The sequence below is a fragment of the Labeo rohita genome, unplaced genomic scaffold (assembly GCF_022985175.1).
Source record: "Labeo rohita strain BAU-BD-2019 unplaced genomic scaffold, IGBB_LRoh.1.0 scaffold_162, whole genome shotgun sequence".
Taxonomy (NCBI): domain Eukaryota; kingdom Metazoa; phylum Chordata; class Actinopteri; order Cypriniformes; family Cyprinidae; genus Labeo; species Labeo rohita.
The window spans coordinates 112091-128588 of record NW_026127802.1 but is presented as its reverse complement, the minus strand read 5'-3'; positions in this window follow the sequence as shown (position 1 = coordinate 128588).

Genomic DNA, 16498 nt, shown 5'->3' with positions numbered 1-16498 from the left:
CAGTTGAGTGTGCAAGACTTTAAAGTAACATTATGCTCCTTTGTCAGTGAGAGACGCGTTCAGAATCAGCACATGGTCACTGTCTAGTGGTCTTTGTTTTCAAGTGCGTAACTCACGGCATTCACTGTTCTTCTGCTGTCGGTTATCAAACAGAGTTGCATTACTGCGGGCGCCTCCTTCTGAATTCAGGGTGAATTTGTCTGTATTCGTTGTGAGGCCTCATTCACCGAACCGAGATGCCCGTACCGTGACGATTCGGTACGAATACATGTATCGTTACACCCCTAATGTTTGCACAAAAATATGATTTGTTCATATAAAAACTTAAATCCTCAGAAAAAGCATTCAGATTGTTTTACTGAACTCATCTCTTGATGAAAAGCTTAGTTTAAAGTGAGGTTTCTGTTTACTTATCTGAGCCAAACACCACAATCCTGAATCTGATTTTAAAAGCTGAACACAATGGAGAAACTTGATCAGGCCAAACATCTGTCCAACAATACATGTCAGAAAAGTCATGGGGCTCAAGTATGCAAAAAAAAAAACTAAAATAGTCTTGATGGGAGATAAAGATCATACTAATAGCATGGAATAGAGTGGAATACAAACTGAAGAACACAAAAGATCACACATTTTTTATTGTGACCGTTTTTTTTTTTTCACTACAGTGATCAGGAGTGGAAGTGCCCGGTTGGATCAAAAAAGGCAAAACTACTGACCTGTTCATAACTTCACATGCAGGTCAGTTTCATCTGTTGCTAGCAGTTTAATGCTTATCTAAGTAAACAAAGACAAAACTACATCTGTAGTGCTATAAACGAAACTAAATTACTAACATCAATCGAAATACTCTATGCTTAAGGACATCATTATTATCTACTGTAAAGTTACAGTAGTAATTTAGCAAACAAATGTTATAAAACATCATTTTGTAATACATTCAGAGTGAGCTAGTGCAGATAATAACACAACCCTTACAAAAATTAAAACCAAAATCCATGGTTACTATACTTAAACCATGGCAACCACAAATGAACCATGGTTTTGAAACACTAACCATAGTCTTGATGTGTAGTAAAACTATGGTTGTAAATTAAAACAGATTGTAATCAATCTGCCAAAAAAAAAAAAACATGGTTACTATACTTTTACTGTAATAAACCATGGTTAATTTTGGTAAGAGAAAAAAATATGACTCATGCTAATGCAATAGCATGTTCAATATTAGGATTTTTCTGTAAAGATATTGTCATGATGTAATCATTATTGTACTAATTGACATTTAGACAATTTAGAAAATATAGTTTGTTAAATCTATAGTATTTAAGCCATTTTAAGATAAAACAACAACATCTGGTCATAATGTGAAACTTTAAATTGTTACTGCAAATAGAATATAATGAGGTGGTTGTTTAGCAACAAGTTGGAGACAGTTCTGCTCATAATACTAAATGGCTGATGGGAAAAGTGACAGGTACAAGAAAATTAGTGAAAAAAGAAAACACAGACAAAGTGAGATGCAGAGAGATATTATGGAAAATGAAGAGACTGAAAAAGGAAAATGGATGTGAAGGTGCAGTTCAAGAGAGGGACTTTTTGTTATTTTGCACAGCCCCGGCCTAAGGTTTAAAACATTTATATAAATGTGATGGCTATACAAAAAATAGGGTTGTCCATGGTTTAAGAATGTGTTGTGGGTGTATGGGGTGGCCTGGATGAGTGTGAAATTTCCTGCTCTGAAATTTTGTCCCAGTCTGGCCCTGATCTACATGGTGGTTGTTCAGACTTGATACATTCATTAGCTAACACATTTTAAATGTAAGTTATTTTGTATTAATGTGTCAATATGATGTGAGGTCCAGTTACCAGCGTGACACTTAAACAGATAATAGTAAAGGGTACTTTTTACTTAAGTACATGTCTGAGCCCATAATTCTTTACTTAAACTTAAGTACAAAAGTGTAGTCAGTACTTCTACTTTTACCAGAGTATTTTTAAACATGAGTATCTGTACTTCTGCTTGAGTGAAGGATATGTGCACGTTTGCCACCTCTGCATGCTGGTGAACTACATCAATAATAAGGAAACAAACTAAGGCACGATAAAGACTAAACTGAAAGGGTAAAACATGAAACCAAGAAACAAAAAAAAAAAAACAAAAACAGTCAAACAAGACTCAAACACACAAGCAACAATACAACATATACAACATAAAAATTAATACCAGATTATTATTATTAAATATTACAGTAATATTAATAAACCTAATAATCCTTTTTTATTTAATTATGTCAACATCTAAATAACAACAATAATAATAATAATAATAAATATAGCTGCAAGCAGCAGTTGCGGGGCCAAGCACAAAAGAGGCAGAATGAGGAGCTAAGCACAGCAAAGAGCAACAGACCGACTTCAACAATGAGTAATTAAAGCCATTTTAGGATGATATCAGTTGAAATGGCTGAAAAATCATAAATACAACCAATAATATAATTTAATGGCTTATCACTTTTGACCAATAGGTGGTGCTGTTTTCAAATTGATGTGGTGTGTTCTGTGTGAAGTGACAATGACAGACACAAAGTTTGGTGTCATTATGTCAAAGCTTTACAGAGATACAGCCTCAGAGTCATTTTGACATCATGTGGTATAATTGGTATGTATGTTGTCAGCATGACATTACAATAGGCTAACACAGTTTCATTACAATAGGCTAATGCAATCAGAAGTTACTAGCATTTTTGGAAATTTCATTATTAATTTTTAATGAATGGCGAATTACTTCTGACCAATAGGTGGCGCTGTTACCAAATTGATGTGGTGTGGTCAGTGTGAGGTAACAATGGCACATACAAAGTTTGGTTCAAATATGTCAAAGCTTTGTAGAGATACAGCCTCAGATGCATTTTGGCTTCTTTCCAGCAAATTTGTTGATGCGTTAAACGAAAATCTACAGATGATCCGACTCAAATTCGGTGAAGATCGGACTAATGGTCTAGGAGGAGTTTGAAAAAGTAGGTTTTGTACATCAATCAAAATGGTGGACAGGATGTTTGGCCAATATTGGTATAATGGGTATCAATGATCTCAGCTTGCCCCAAGGAATCTATTGAGATCACTTTCATTACAATAGGCTAATGTAAGCAGAAGTTATTAGCATTTATGTAAATTTCTTTATAACTTTTGGCCACAAGGTGGCGCTGCCCCCATACTTTTTGAGTACTGTCAGGGCATGGTGCCGAAGACACATACCGAGTTTCGTAACGATATGTCAATGCGTTCGTAAAAATATAGCATTTTTGGACAAAATTCAATATGGCCGACACCCAAAAAGGTCTGACATGGGAAAACTAGGTATGGTTGAATTCAGAGGAGAAAAGAATTTTGATTCTGTGCCTTACGGTTCAAAAGTTATTAGCATAAAATTATTGAAATTTTGGACAGGTTGTGGCACTAGAGAGTTTGAGTTAGAGACTCCAAACTTGCTGTGGTTAATGTTGGGACTGTCCTCTATCAGTGTGCCAAATTTCACAACTTTCCCGCAAAAGGTTCTGTGGGCTGCCATAGACTCAAGACCGGAAGAAACGGAAGAATAATGGGAACGACAACAGATACAATAGGTGCCATCGCACCTTCAGTGCTTGGCCCCTAATAATAATAAAAAGCTGGCAGCCTTTAAACAGAATGACAGTTTGATCAAGAGTTGGATCAGCGTCTCCTGGCGACTCCTGAATACACCACCTCATCCTCCTCTTGAACTCTCTGAAAGAAAACAAACACATATACATCACACATGTGTTTATCAAAAGCATTACTGGCCATGTGACTATGATTATTACACACAAACAGAAGCACAAATATCTACACTCAAACACACACCTAAATCTGACTCACTGCTGAAATAATACAGAGAAAAAACACTGTAAATGATCTTACTGTTTTCTGTGCTTTTCTTTTGTAGAATGTTGGATCTGCATACGTGATCTCCTCTGAACCAGAATGAACTGTTTTGACAATAATCACATGTTAAAACAACAAATTCAACAACAGATTTTACAATCGCTAGGACACATTTCTCAATACTTATGTCACTTTTTTAGGTCACTGTGAGCACAACATCAGTCTTTGTGGGCTAAACTGTGGATCATTTATTATTGCTTTGGCACAAAATGCATTCAATGATGACATCTGCCAAATTACATGAATTATTTTATTACTTCGACACAAACACGACCAAAAGTTTATGTACTATACATGCACATTTGCACATTTTACAAACTGTTTTCAGAACTGTGAAACTTAAGTTCAAAATCTAGCACAGTATAAAGATGAATGAGAAAGAAATTGTAATATTTCTACAGTAATATCATATTAGAAAAATAAATACTTCAATAGGTTGGTATATTAACATTATATCAGTTAATGAAATTACGGTATTTACCTGTAAATTTAAGTAAAAACTGTAAAATGCAAAATGTTGCTACTGTATTTTTAACTGTATTTTTATGGTAAAATTCTGCAACCACAGCTACTGTTTTTTTATCGTAAATTTTACAGAATTAGTTTTACAGTGTAACATATACGGTAACACTTTAGAATACTGTTTCTTTCTTACTGCATAACTAATAAGGAATTGTTGAAAAACTAACAGGTAATTATGTAATACAATTTTATGACTGTGTTAAGTAACAGTTAGCTATTCAATAACTAATGTATTCTGTCATACCTCTTGAATAACTACTATTAATAATCTACTAGTTAAGATTCAAGAAAAATAACTATGAAATAACTACTACTGAGCAGTTATCTGCAAATAGTCACTATAATAATCAGGTTGTAGCCCACAAATCAAGTTGAGTAAAAGTACAGATACCCCAATAAACTATTACTCCAGTAAAATTATAAGTAGGCCTATTCATTTTCAAAATTACTTGAGTAAAAGGAAAGTACTACTACACTAGCAACTTACAGTCCACTACTACTGTTATTAGCCTATAATGGAAATGAAATATGTGTTTTGTGTCTGCACACCCAAAAGAATTCATTACTATAATTGGACACATGTTTTTGCCTGTATGGTAAATAACTGCTTTGTGTGCATGTTTTGTAGGAAATCTCCTTCTGAAAGGAACCCCAACTCCACTGTCTTGCCATAACTATCCAACTTACTACAGATACACTTTGTAAAATGGTGGTTAGTTTGTTTATTTATTTATTTAGTTAGTTAGTTATCAAAACACTGGGATGAAGCTGTTGGGTCATATTTATTTTTTAGTCTTTTGTAGTTGTTGTGTTGTGTAAATGCCTACACTGAAAAAAAAAATGTTTTAGTTCAACTTAGAAAATGTACTTCATGTGGTAACATCTACAATAACTGGTTTGGTTGAAATGAAATACAGTATCTCACAAAAGTGAGTACACCCCTCACATTTCAGCAGTCATTTTAGTACATCTTCTTAAGGAACAATGCTATAGAAATGAGACTTGGATATATTTTATAGTAGTCAATGTGCAGCTTGTCTAGCAGTGTATATTTACTGTCCCCTAAAAATAACTCAACATACAGCCATTATTGTCAAAACAGCTGGCAACAAAAGTGAGTACGCACTAAGTGATAACAGCACTATGTCATTTAACCATGCAAAGCCTATTCATCACGTTCATGTTTTTGTCTGCTTGACAGGACCATACAAAGTTATATTAGAGCAGTTAAAATGTGGTGCTTTGAGTACAATTCTCTCATACTGACCACTGGATGTTCAACAAGGCACCTCATGGCAAAGAACTCTCTGAAGATTTGAGAATTAGAATTGTTGCTCTCCACAAAGATGGCCTAGGCTAAAAGAGGTTCAGTAACAACCTAAAACTGAGTTACAGTGCTGTGGCCAGGGTCATACAGAGGTTTTTCAAGATGGGTTCCATTCAGAATAGGCCTCTGAGTGCTCGTTCTGTGCGTCAGATGCAGAACCTGGCTTCAAAAAAACAGATGCATGAGTGTTGCCAGCATTGCTTTAAATGTTGCAGAAGTAGAAGGTCCGCTTGTCAGTGCTCAGACCATACGCTGCACACTGCAACAGGTCGGTTTGCATTGGCATCATCCGAGAAGGAAGCCCCTTCTGAAGCTGGCTTACAAAAAAGCCAGCAAACAATTTGCTGAAGACAACCTGTCCAAGAGCATGAATTACTGGACCAAGTCCTATAGTCTGATGAGACTAAGATAAACTTGTTTGGCTCAGATGGTGTCCAGCATGTGTGGTGATGCCCAGGTAAGGAGTACCAAGAAGATTGTGTCTCTCCTACAGCCAAGCGTGGTGGTGGTAGCCTCATGGTCTGGGGCTGCATGAGTGCTGCTGGTATTGGGGAGCTGCGGTTCATTGAGGGAAAAATGGATTACATTATGTACTGTACATTTCTGAAGCAGAACATGATGCCTTCTCTTCAGAAACTGGGTCGAACGGCAGTTTTCCATCATGATAATGACCCCAAACACACCACCAAGATGACAACTGCCTTACTGAGGAAGCTGCAGATGAAGGTGATCTGACCTGAACCCTATTGAGCACCTATGGGGCATCCTCAAGTGTCATGATGCCATTATAGAGGATTTGAAGAGGATATATAGCAAAAAGTCCAGTGTTAAATGAACTCTCCTGGGAGTTTATTTGACTCCACACTCAAGAGTGTCAAACTAACACTGAAATAGAGTTAAAGTTAATGAGATAATTAGTGATTAATTAAGTGATGATTGATCATTATTGAAGATACCTGATGTTAACAAGAAGAATCACCAAAGACGAAAATCACATTTTTAAGCAACCATTATACAGTGTAAAAAACAATTTGCTGAGTCAACTTAAAATAATTTGTAACCTGGCTGCCTTAAAATTTTAAGTTCAGTCAACTCAAAAAAAGTTTGTTCAGCTTGAAATGTTAAATTATATTAAGTGACAACTTAGATATTTGATTTGAATCAACTTAAAATGTTAAGGCAGCTGGGTTACTTACCCATCTGTTAAGTTTTGCAAACACAAATATCTAAGTTGTTACTTAGTACAACTTAACATTTCAAGCTGACTAAACTTATTTTAGTTGACTGAACTTAAAATTTTAAGGCAGATGGGTAACAAATTATTTTAAGCTATCTCAACAAATTGTGTTTTTTATTTTTTACAGTGTAGTGGACAGTGTTTGCATTGGTTGGGCTCTTGACACCTACATTTTCAATATTAGATTTTGTTTGGCTGCTGTAACAGAGTTAAAACAGCCAGACAAACGAGAGAATCATGTGGCCTTGATTATGTTTTAATATATTCTTCATATGGTGACCTGTAAAACTGAGTTATGGTTTCTTTATAGGTTACATCAATCCTGTTATGTCTAGTTAGACAGATTTTTTTTTAAAAAAATGTATTTTGATTAAAAACTTTGTAAAGCATGTTCAATTAAGACACAGACATGAAGAATCAGTGTGAGAATCACAACAACGGTGACCATCAAAAAAGCGTGTTGTAGCCAATCAGAACTCATACATGACTCCCATCATGCATTGCAGCATTAATAAATTATGAGCTGAATTGTCTTTGCAATTTCTTTAATTCTTACTATTTTCTTTTGTTTTTGTTTGTGACTTTTTAGTAGCTTGTTTTGTGATGTTCAGAGTTGATCTGTTCATCTGGAAAGATAAAAAAAGAAATCCTTCCAAAATATATTAAAAAAAGACAGGACCTTTTGTTGCAGAATCACAAAACTAATGTCAGTTACTCAAGAAAAACATTATTTGACCCAAATCACAAAATTTGTTTAGAGTCTAATCACTGAGTTAAATTTATTTTATTTATTTTTCAATAAAGAAAAATCTAAAATTCAATCTAAACCCAATGTTAAAAGTGTACGTGTCAAGAGCCCAACTAAAGCAAACACTGATCACTATAATGGTTGCTTAAAAAATAGTGATTTTCTCCTTTGGTGATTCTGCTTATTAACATCAGGTGTCTTCAATAATGATCAATCATCACTTAATTAATCACTAATTATGTCATGAACTCTAACTCCGCTTCAGTGTTAATTTGACACTCTTCAGTGTTACTTTTAACACTTTTGAGTGTGGAGTCAAATAAACTCCCTGGAGAGTTCATTTAACTCTGGGCTTTTTGCTGTGACACAGCAACAACCTGTGCAGCTCTGATGAATTCCATGTCCAGAATGATTAAGGCAGTGTTAGATAACAACGGTGCTAACACAAAATACTGACACTTTGGACACAGTTTTGACAGGTTCACTTAGGGTGTACTCACTTTTGTTGCCAGCTGTTTTGACAATAATGGCTGTATGTTGAGTTATTTTTAGGTGACAGTAAATATACACTGCTAGACAAGCTACACATTGACTACTATAAAATATATCCAAGTTTCATTTCTATAGTATTGTCCCTTGAGAAGATAAACTAAAATGATTGCTGAAATGTGCAATCCTTAGTGCAGCCTTAGATGAAATCAACAAACATTAAATCTCTCAAGATCTGGTTAAACAACTCCACAGACAGCATCACCAGCTTCATTCATTATTAACCAGACTGACTTTATTTTATGTCTGCAGAATCTCTTATTGAGAATTAAAAAATAACGAACACAATGCCACCGTAGTTGTGGTGAAGGTTTGCTTTAGTTTGTCTCTTGACCCCTTGAAGAGTTTAAAATAATTAACTTTTAAGTAATTGCATTATTGTTTTATGGCAAACATTTGTGCTTTGTTGAATTAAAAGCTTTTAATAGCATATCAGTTTACACTCTCTGCTTATATCTACTTTGGATGAACATCATGAAGTGGATTCTTTATTTGATTTGTTTGATGAACATTCAGCTTCTGCAGAACTACCAAAAAATAAAAGAAATAAAAAACACTATTACACTTCAATATAAAAAAAAAGACTGTTTTGGATCTGAAGCAGGAAAACGTCTAGGTTACGTACGTAACCCTCGTTCCCTGAAGGAGGGAACGGAGACGTTACATATGGGAACTCGCCTGAGAGACCAATCATCTCTGAGCCTTATTCAAAAGGGCAATGAACATTGGCGAGTGGTATCTGCATGCCGAGCCACTCCCCCGTACATACGGGTATATAAGATGGCGGCGTGCAACCACTCATTCAGGTTTTCGCTGAGGAGCCGAGTCCCAACCCGGCGTCAGCGTGACGTAGGGTCGTGGCAGGGGATGTAACGTCTCCGTTCCCTCCTTCAGGGAACGAGGGTTATGTACGTAAGACCCATGGAACAGGCCACGACCCTGACGCCGCGTTACGCACAGACCCACGTGCTGACAGGTGGACGTGTCAGTAGACGGATATGAACGTAACCTTCCCAACACCCTGAGGGCCGATAGGGGACCCCACAGGGATGCCAGTTGTTACTGAAGCAGGAGTTGGGGGGGCAGAGCACATGAGATCCCTACATGTGGAATGAAAATAATTCAATATATCTATAGCCTTAGAGATAGGGACGTAAAAAAGTCGGGGCCCGTCGGGCTAGGGCTGAAATGCAGGGCTCTACGTTCACTCACCGGGTTGATGCTCTGATGGGCACCGCATGTAACTTTTAACAAGATTGACTTGTTTAAAACACCAAAGTGACAACAAAGTGACTCCTGTCCTATTGTGACGCGGTCAATGATGAATCTTGAGACGTTGGATCCATATGCAACAGTTTATTGAAATCGGACAAAACAAACAGGCGAGGGTCAACAACAACGGACTGGGATAACGAAGGCAAATCCAAAGGAATGGTCAGAGTCCATGCAAAGGGTCGGGGCCGGCAGCGATCAAAAGCGATAGTCCGTGGGGATAGCGAGGGTCGACGAAAGGCGGGCAGCAAAGGTTCACTAAGTGGGGTAACAGTCCGGTTGACAACAGAAAAGGCAGTCCGATAAATAACGCTCGGGATTGAGGGCATGACCAACAAAACTTCGCGACGAACGCGCCGGCGAGGCACGCTGAAATGTATGACACCTATATTTATTTTCTCCATTTGAAAACATTCTACATTTATTTTGTAACTCATTAGTGTTGTAGCTGATGTGATAAATAAAAATGTTTTTATTGTTGTAATATGAAGATTAAATTTAACATGAAAGACTGCTAATTTTCAACACTTTCTAAGATGACTGAAAGGAGGAAAAACCAAAGTGAAGTATGGGCTTACTTCACTCAGTCACTGATTTACTTTATAACAGTAAATAAATACCGGGTCTGCATATCAGTTATCGGGCACATAGTTATGCAAATAATCGGTATCTGTAATAAAAAATCAATATCGGTCGATCACTAATTACAAGCCTCCATCACAGACCTGTGACAGCACTATCTCCCTGCTGAACGAGCTACACACCTTCTTTGCTCGCTTTGAAGAAAAAAACAACACCACTGTACAGAAGACCCCACCTCCTCCTGGTGACCAGGTGATGATTCTGTTGCACTCACTCCCATCCTCATGAAGTGCTTTGAACGGCTAGTCATGCAGCACATTAAGTCTGTCCTGCCCCCCTCCCTGGACCCCTTCCAGTTTGCATATCGGTCCAACCACTCAACCGATGATGCCATCTCCACTGCACTCCACTCAGCACTTACTACATCTGGACAAAAAAGACTTCTACGTTCATATGCTGTTCATAGATTTCAGTTCAGCATTTAACACCATCATCCCCCAACAGCTCACTCAAAAACTGGTCCAGCTGGTGCTCAACACCTCACTGTGTAACCGGCTGTTAGATTTCCTGACCAGAAGACCACAAGCAGTACAGGTCAGCAGTAACACATCCAGTACTATCACTCTTAACACAGGGGCCCCTCAGGGATGTGTGCTGAGCCCCCTCCTCTTCACTCTGCTGACATACGACTGCGCTCCGTCACACAGCTCCAACCGCCAAAGTTTGCGGATGACACAACTGTGGTGGGTCTCATTAGCAACAATGATGAGACTAACTACAGAAGCGAGGTGAGCTGCCTGGCCGTGTGGTGCAGAGACAACAATCTCTCTCTGAATGTGGAGAAGACGAAGGAGATTGTTGTTGACTTCAGGAGAGCGCACACCCATCATGCTCCTCTGACCATCAACGGTGCGTCTGTGGAGAGAGTGAGCAGCACCAAGTTCCTGGGTGTGCACATCACTGAGGATCTCTCCTGGGCGAAAAACACCACTGCACTGGCCAAGAAATCACAGCAGCATCTCTATTTTCTCCGCAAACTAAGAAGAGCAAGAGCACCAGCCCCCATCACGTGCACCTTCCACCGAGGCACCATCGAGAGCATCCTGTCGAGCTGTATCACTGTGTGGTCTGGAGCCTGCAATGCCTCCTGCCGAAAACCCCTCCAATGCACAGTGAGAACAGCTGAGAAGATCGTTGGTGTCCCTCTCCCCTCCCTCCAGGACATCTACAGCACCCGTCTCACCATAAAAGCCCTCTGCATAGCAGCTGATCCCACCCACCCAATGCATAGCTTCTTCAACCTGCTGCCATCAGGGAGGAGACTGCGGAGTCTCCAGGCCAGGACCAGCAGACTGAAAGACAGCTTCATCCACCAGGCTGTCAGAAAGCTCAACTCTCTTCTGGCTCAGCCCCAACTCCCCTCTTCCTCCCCATGCACTTTTTGAACTCTGACACATACACGCAAATGCACACTCACACACACTCACAGACCTGCACCAGTCACTTTGTGCAGCATTGGTCTGCCAGCTACCTCGTTCCTGCCTCTCTGTCACTTCATCATATTTATAAGCTCCACTTGCACTATACTGTTGCATTTGCACTACTCTGCTTGGTTTTGCACATGTGTCCTTACATGTAAATTTTTGTATTTATCTGTACTTACCTTTTGTATTTAATATTATTTAATATTATCTGTTTGCACCTAGGGTCTGAGAGTAATGTAATTTCAATTCTCTGTATGTCCTGTACATGTGGCAGAATTGACAATAAAGCTGACTTTGACTTTGACTAATGATGATGATCAGATCAAATCTGAATCAAAAACATGATCAGACTGTGAGAGCTAATTTAGAAAAATCTGTATTTTTGAACAGTAAATACACAAGTATTTACAAAGTTTCCAGTTTTCTAAGGCCTTGTTTTTCCATGTTCAGTCAGTAGTTGGCACTCCAGCAGGATCTTTAGGAGAAACGTATCTATTCTATAATCTCCATATATGTTGAATATCATTGTTCAGTATTAAAAGCAAACTTTCTGATGCACTGGTCAGTTTCTGCTCTGTTTTTCACAGTTACATCTCACACACCCGTTTACATGCAAAAAAAGCAGCTTTTTTGACACTTTGGACTCGTGAGCGCTTCAGTTTGATTATCTGCTTATCAGCATTTATTTAGCAGAAGTGCACTAAAACCGCAGCACATTTTTCGGTTACAGTGTCTCTGCAGATTCTAAAGTGTTTTTCCCCTTTCTCTTCTGCTCTCAATTGATCAACCTGCATCTGTGTTTGCACAAAAATATGTTTTGTTCATATACAAACTGAAATCCTCAGAAAAAGCACTCAGATTGTTGTATTGAACTCATCTCCTGATGAAAAGCTTTTTGTGTGGTGATTCAGTGACTGATGTAGCTGATGTCAGTAGTTCAGAGTGAGGTTTGTGTTTACTGATCTGAACAAAACACCACAATCCTGAATCTGATTTTAACATCTGAACACACTGGAGAAACTTGTCTAACAATATATATTTAATGAGAAAACTCATGGGGCTCCAGTATGCAAAAACATACTAAAGTAGTCTTGATGGGAAATTGAGTGGAATATAAATTAAAAAACGCAGACGTTCATACAGTTTTTACTATACTTGTATTTCTAATGTGTATTGCAGTAAATGGCCTAGTGGTGTCTCTAGTGTTTTCTGAACAAAAGTGCAAGCTAAATGAATAATTTTAAAGGGGTCATCGGATGCCCATTTTCCACAAGTTGATATGATTCTTTAGGGTCTTAATGAAAAGTCTCTAATATACTTTGATTCAAAATTCTCAATGGTTTTGTAAAACAACACCCTTTTTACCTTGCCAAAATCAGCTCTGCAAAAATCATGTCATTTTAAGGGGTTGTTCCTTTAAATGCTAATGAGCTCTGCTCGCCCCGCCCCTCTCTTCTCTCTGTGGAAAAGACGGTGTTGTTTACATTAGCCGCATTTAGCTGCGTTTAGCCGCTAAACTTCCTAACTACCACGTTATAAGAAAAGGCGATCGCAAAGATTCATAAAAAACCCTTATACTCACTTCTGCTGTAAGTGAAACTGGATCACGAATGATTTGCGTGAACATAGACGGATATATGTAGATCGGGAGGTGCATTCCCTTCACAAACAAACGTAATCCACTGCATCTTCAGTGGCTCAGATGTCGGGAGTAAATGACGACCACTATGTTCATTATTACATCCAGCAACACAACACCTCAATTGCTCAATCAGAGATATTCTTGTCTAACTTACATCCCTGCTCCAGCATCAAAACATGGAAAGTTACTGGACTGTTACAGCTGATCTGAGGTAAGAGCTCATGTCAATCAACTATTGTGGGCGTGTCCTCTGTCATGTGACGCCACAACGACAGGCATCTGAGAATGGCTCGATTTGAAAAAGGGGATATTATTTTTACAGATTAATTCAAAACCACTGCATGGATTTTTATCATTATAGGGTAGATTTGTACATACACTGTCAACACACATTAATGTTCAAACAACATGAAAAAGTGAACTTAGCATCCGATGACCCTTTTAAGTAAAACAGAATCAAAAGACATTGATGTAGAAAAAAGATTACATAATGAAATGAAGGGGAAGTCAATGGAAAGTGTTGCTTCTGATGGTCACTACTTTGTAACTAAATCTATGCATTATTCGGTTGCACCAGTTGTTTGTGAGGCAGGATTTATCTAGTAGTTTGTAAGCTCTCTGTAAAGTAATGTGTAGTCGCATAATATGATGTTTTCCCTAAATTATCCAATAAGCCTTCAAGTGCGTAAGCAGAAATTTTAAACGTTTAAATGGTATGAATTTCAATTTATCCTTCATTCGAACTTATTTTGCCTCATTTAACTAACAGTGGAAAAAAGTTTCCAGTCAAAACAATACTTAAGCATGAATTACACTACAACTGTAAAATTCACAGAGTAAAATCAACTCTATTCAGAGAACATTTGGTCCCTCTCTAAATGGTGTTAAATCAGGGGTGTCAAACTCTGGCCCTGGAGGGCTGCAGCCCTGCAGAGTTTAGATGCAACCCTAATTAAACACACATGATCCAACTAATCAAGTTCTTCAGGCTTAATTGAAAACTGCATAGAATGTGTGTTGGAGCAAGGTTGGAACAAAACTCTGCAGGGCTGCGGCCCTCCAGGAACTGAGTTTGACACCCCTGTGTTAAATTAACACTGAAGCAGAGTTAAAGTTAATGAGATAATGAAGTGATCAATTAAAAGGTGATTGAGCATTAGTGATGAACACCTGCTGTTAACAAACAGAATCACTGAAGAAAAGAGAAACACAAGAACTACAACTGATTTCAGCCACAGATTAAATCAACTGGAATAAAAGACATTAAATCTCTCAAAATCTGATTAAACAACTCCACAAACAGCATCACCAGCTTCACTCATTACTAAGACTGGCTTAATTGTAATAATAATAATTTAAAAAACACATAATGCCACCATAATTGTGGTCAAGGTTTGCTTTAGTTTGTCTCTTGACCCTTTTAATAACTTACAATAACTTTGCTTCTAAGCAATTGTAATTTTGTTTCACAACAAACATTTGTGTATTGTTGAATCAAATGTTGGAAGCAACAGATTATTTTACACTTTCTGCTTATAGCTCATTTGTGTGAACATTGTAAAGTGATCTCTGTTTTTGGTTTATTGATGGGCATATTGCTGAAAAAAAGGTCCTATTAAACAATCACCACCATAAAGCTTCAATTTTGAAAGAAAGAGGTGCATTTGCTCAGGATTTTAGACATGAACACTTATCGTATGATCCTCAACAGTGGTGACAACAATTATTCATACTGCAGTGCATGATGGGAGTTTTTACTATGTTGTTACCCAGCATGCATTGCAGCATGAAGCATTTTGTTGATTGTCACCATTGTTGAGATTCATATGCTGGTACTTGATGTCTGTGTGTCTCTGAGTAATAGTGCTGTTTACTTATGCTTTACATGAACCTAAAATAATTCTTTACTATTACATCGTAGTTTTTTTCTTTTATTCTTTTGACTGTTGAAGTTTCACAGGATTGGTTATGGTTATATAAATGCATAAATTGTCCATGAGTTGTGTGAAACAAACCTCCTTATGTTGATAAAGTGAAACACATTTGGCCAGTTTTTAATAAACCAAAACATGTTCACTAAACTTAACCGGTTTAAGTTACAAGGAAGTGAATAAATTGAGTTGGTTGGACATTACTATTTCACATAAATTCTTCCTCATTCAGCTGTGTTGTCACAACACAAAGAGTTTGCATAGATTCAAAAAATTCCATTCATGTTCATCAAAAACAATTTGGTTGTGTGGAACCACTGTCCATAATTAAATTAAGTAGGTTTAAAGAATCTTTCTTTTGAGTGCACTTTGCCAGGGGTGTTTCCAAACTTTTGGAGGGCAGTGTACACTGATCACAGTACCCATGCACAGTAACTTGGTCGAGCAACCACATCATTTAACTACATCTTGCTGGATAACTGTGTATCTGTCACAAATTATCTTTGTATTCTTCTGTATTAATGGAAAGATCACATAATGTTTGTCAATGTTTTACATCATTCTACAGATTTTCAATCCAAGCCTGATGTAGGGCAGTTCTCCAGGGATGAAGGGCCTGCTGCAGTTTCACCAGTAAAGAAATTGACTCATCACAATCTATTTGGAGGACCACATGTAAGGGACATTGCTGGACACAGAGTCACCGTGAGTTATTCTGTGGGGAGGTGAAATGTCCTGCCTTTCTACAGATGGACAGTAAAAATCAACAGAATGCAGTCAAAGACTACCTGGGGGGGAGAATCGGATGAAGCAAGAGATGTTTTTTTATTAATCTTTGAGTATCTGGAGGAACTGGACACTTTCATTACAAATGGTTCATATGAACAAGGCCTAAAGGTCCATGCCATTTTCTGTGAATAATCTATCAGAGCCAGGAGTCTCTCTGTGTAGCCTGTGTATGTATGTACAGCATCTCACAAAAGTGAGTACACCCCTCATATTTCAGCAATCATTTTAATATATCTTCTCAAGAGACACTACTATAGAAATGAAACTTGGATATATTTTAGAATAGTCAATGTGCAGCAACTGAATTCATCAGTTGTAAATGTTTTACTCATCATTCGTAGATCTTTCCCCACCAGTGTTTATACCCACACAACCTGTAACCGGCAGGTTTGTAAAACATTTACAACTGATGAATAGTTTACACTTTAGATTAGGGGATGCAGAAAGATTTG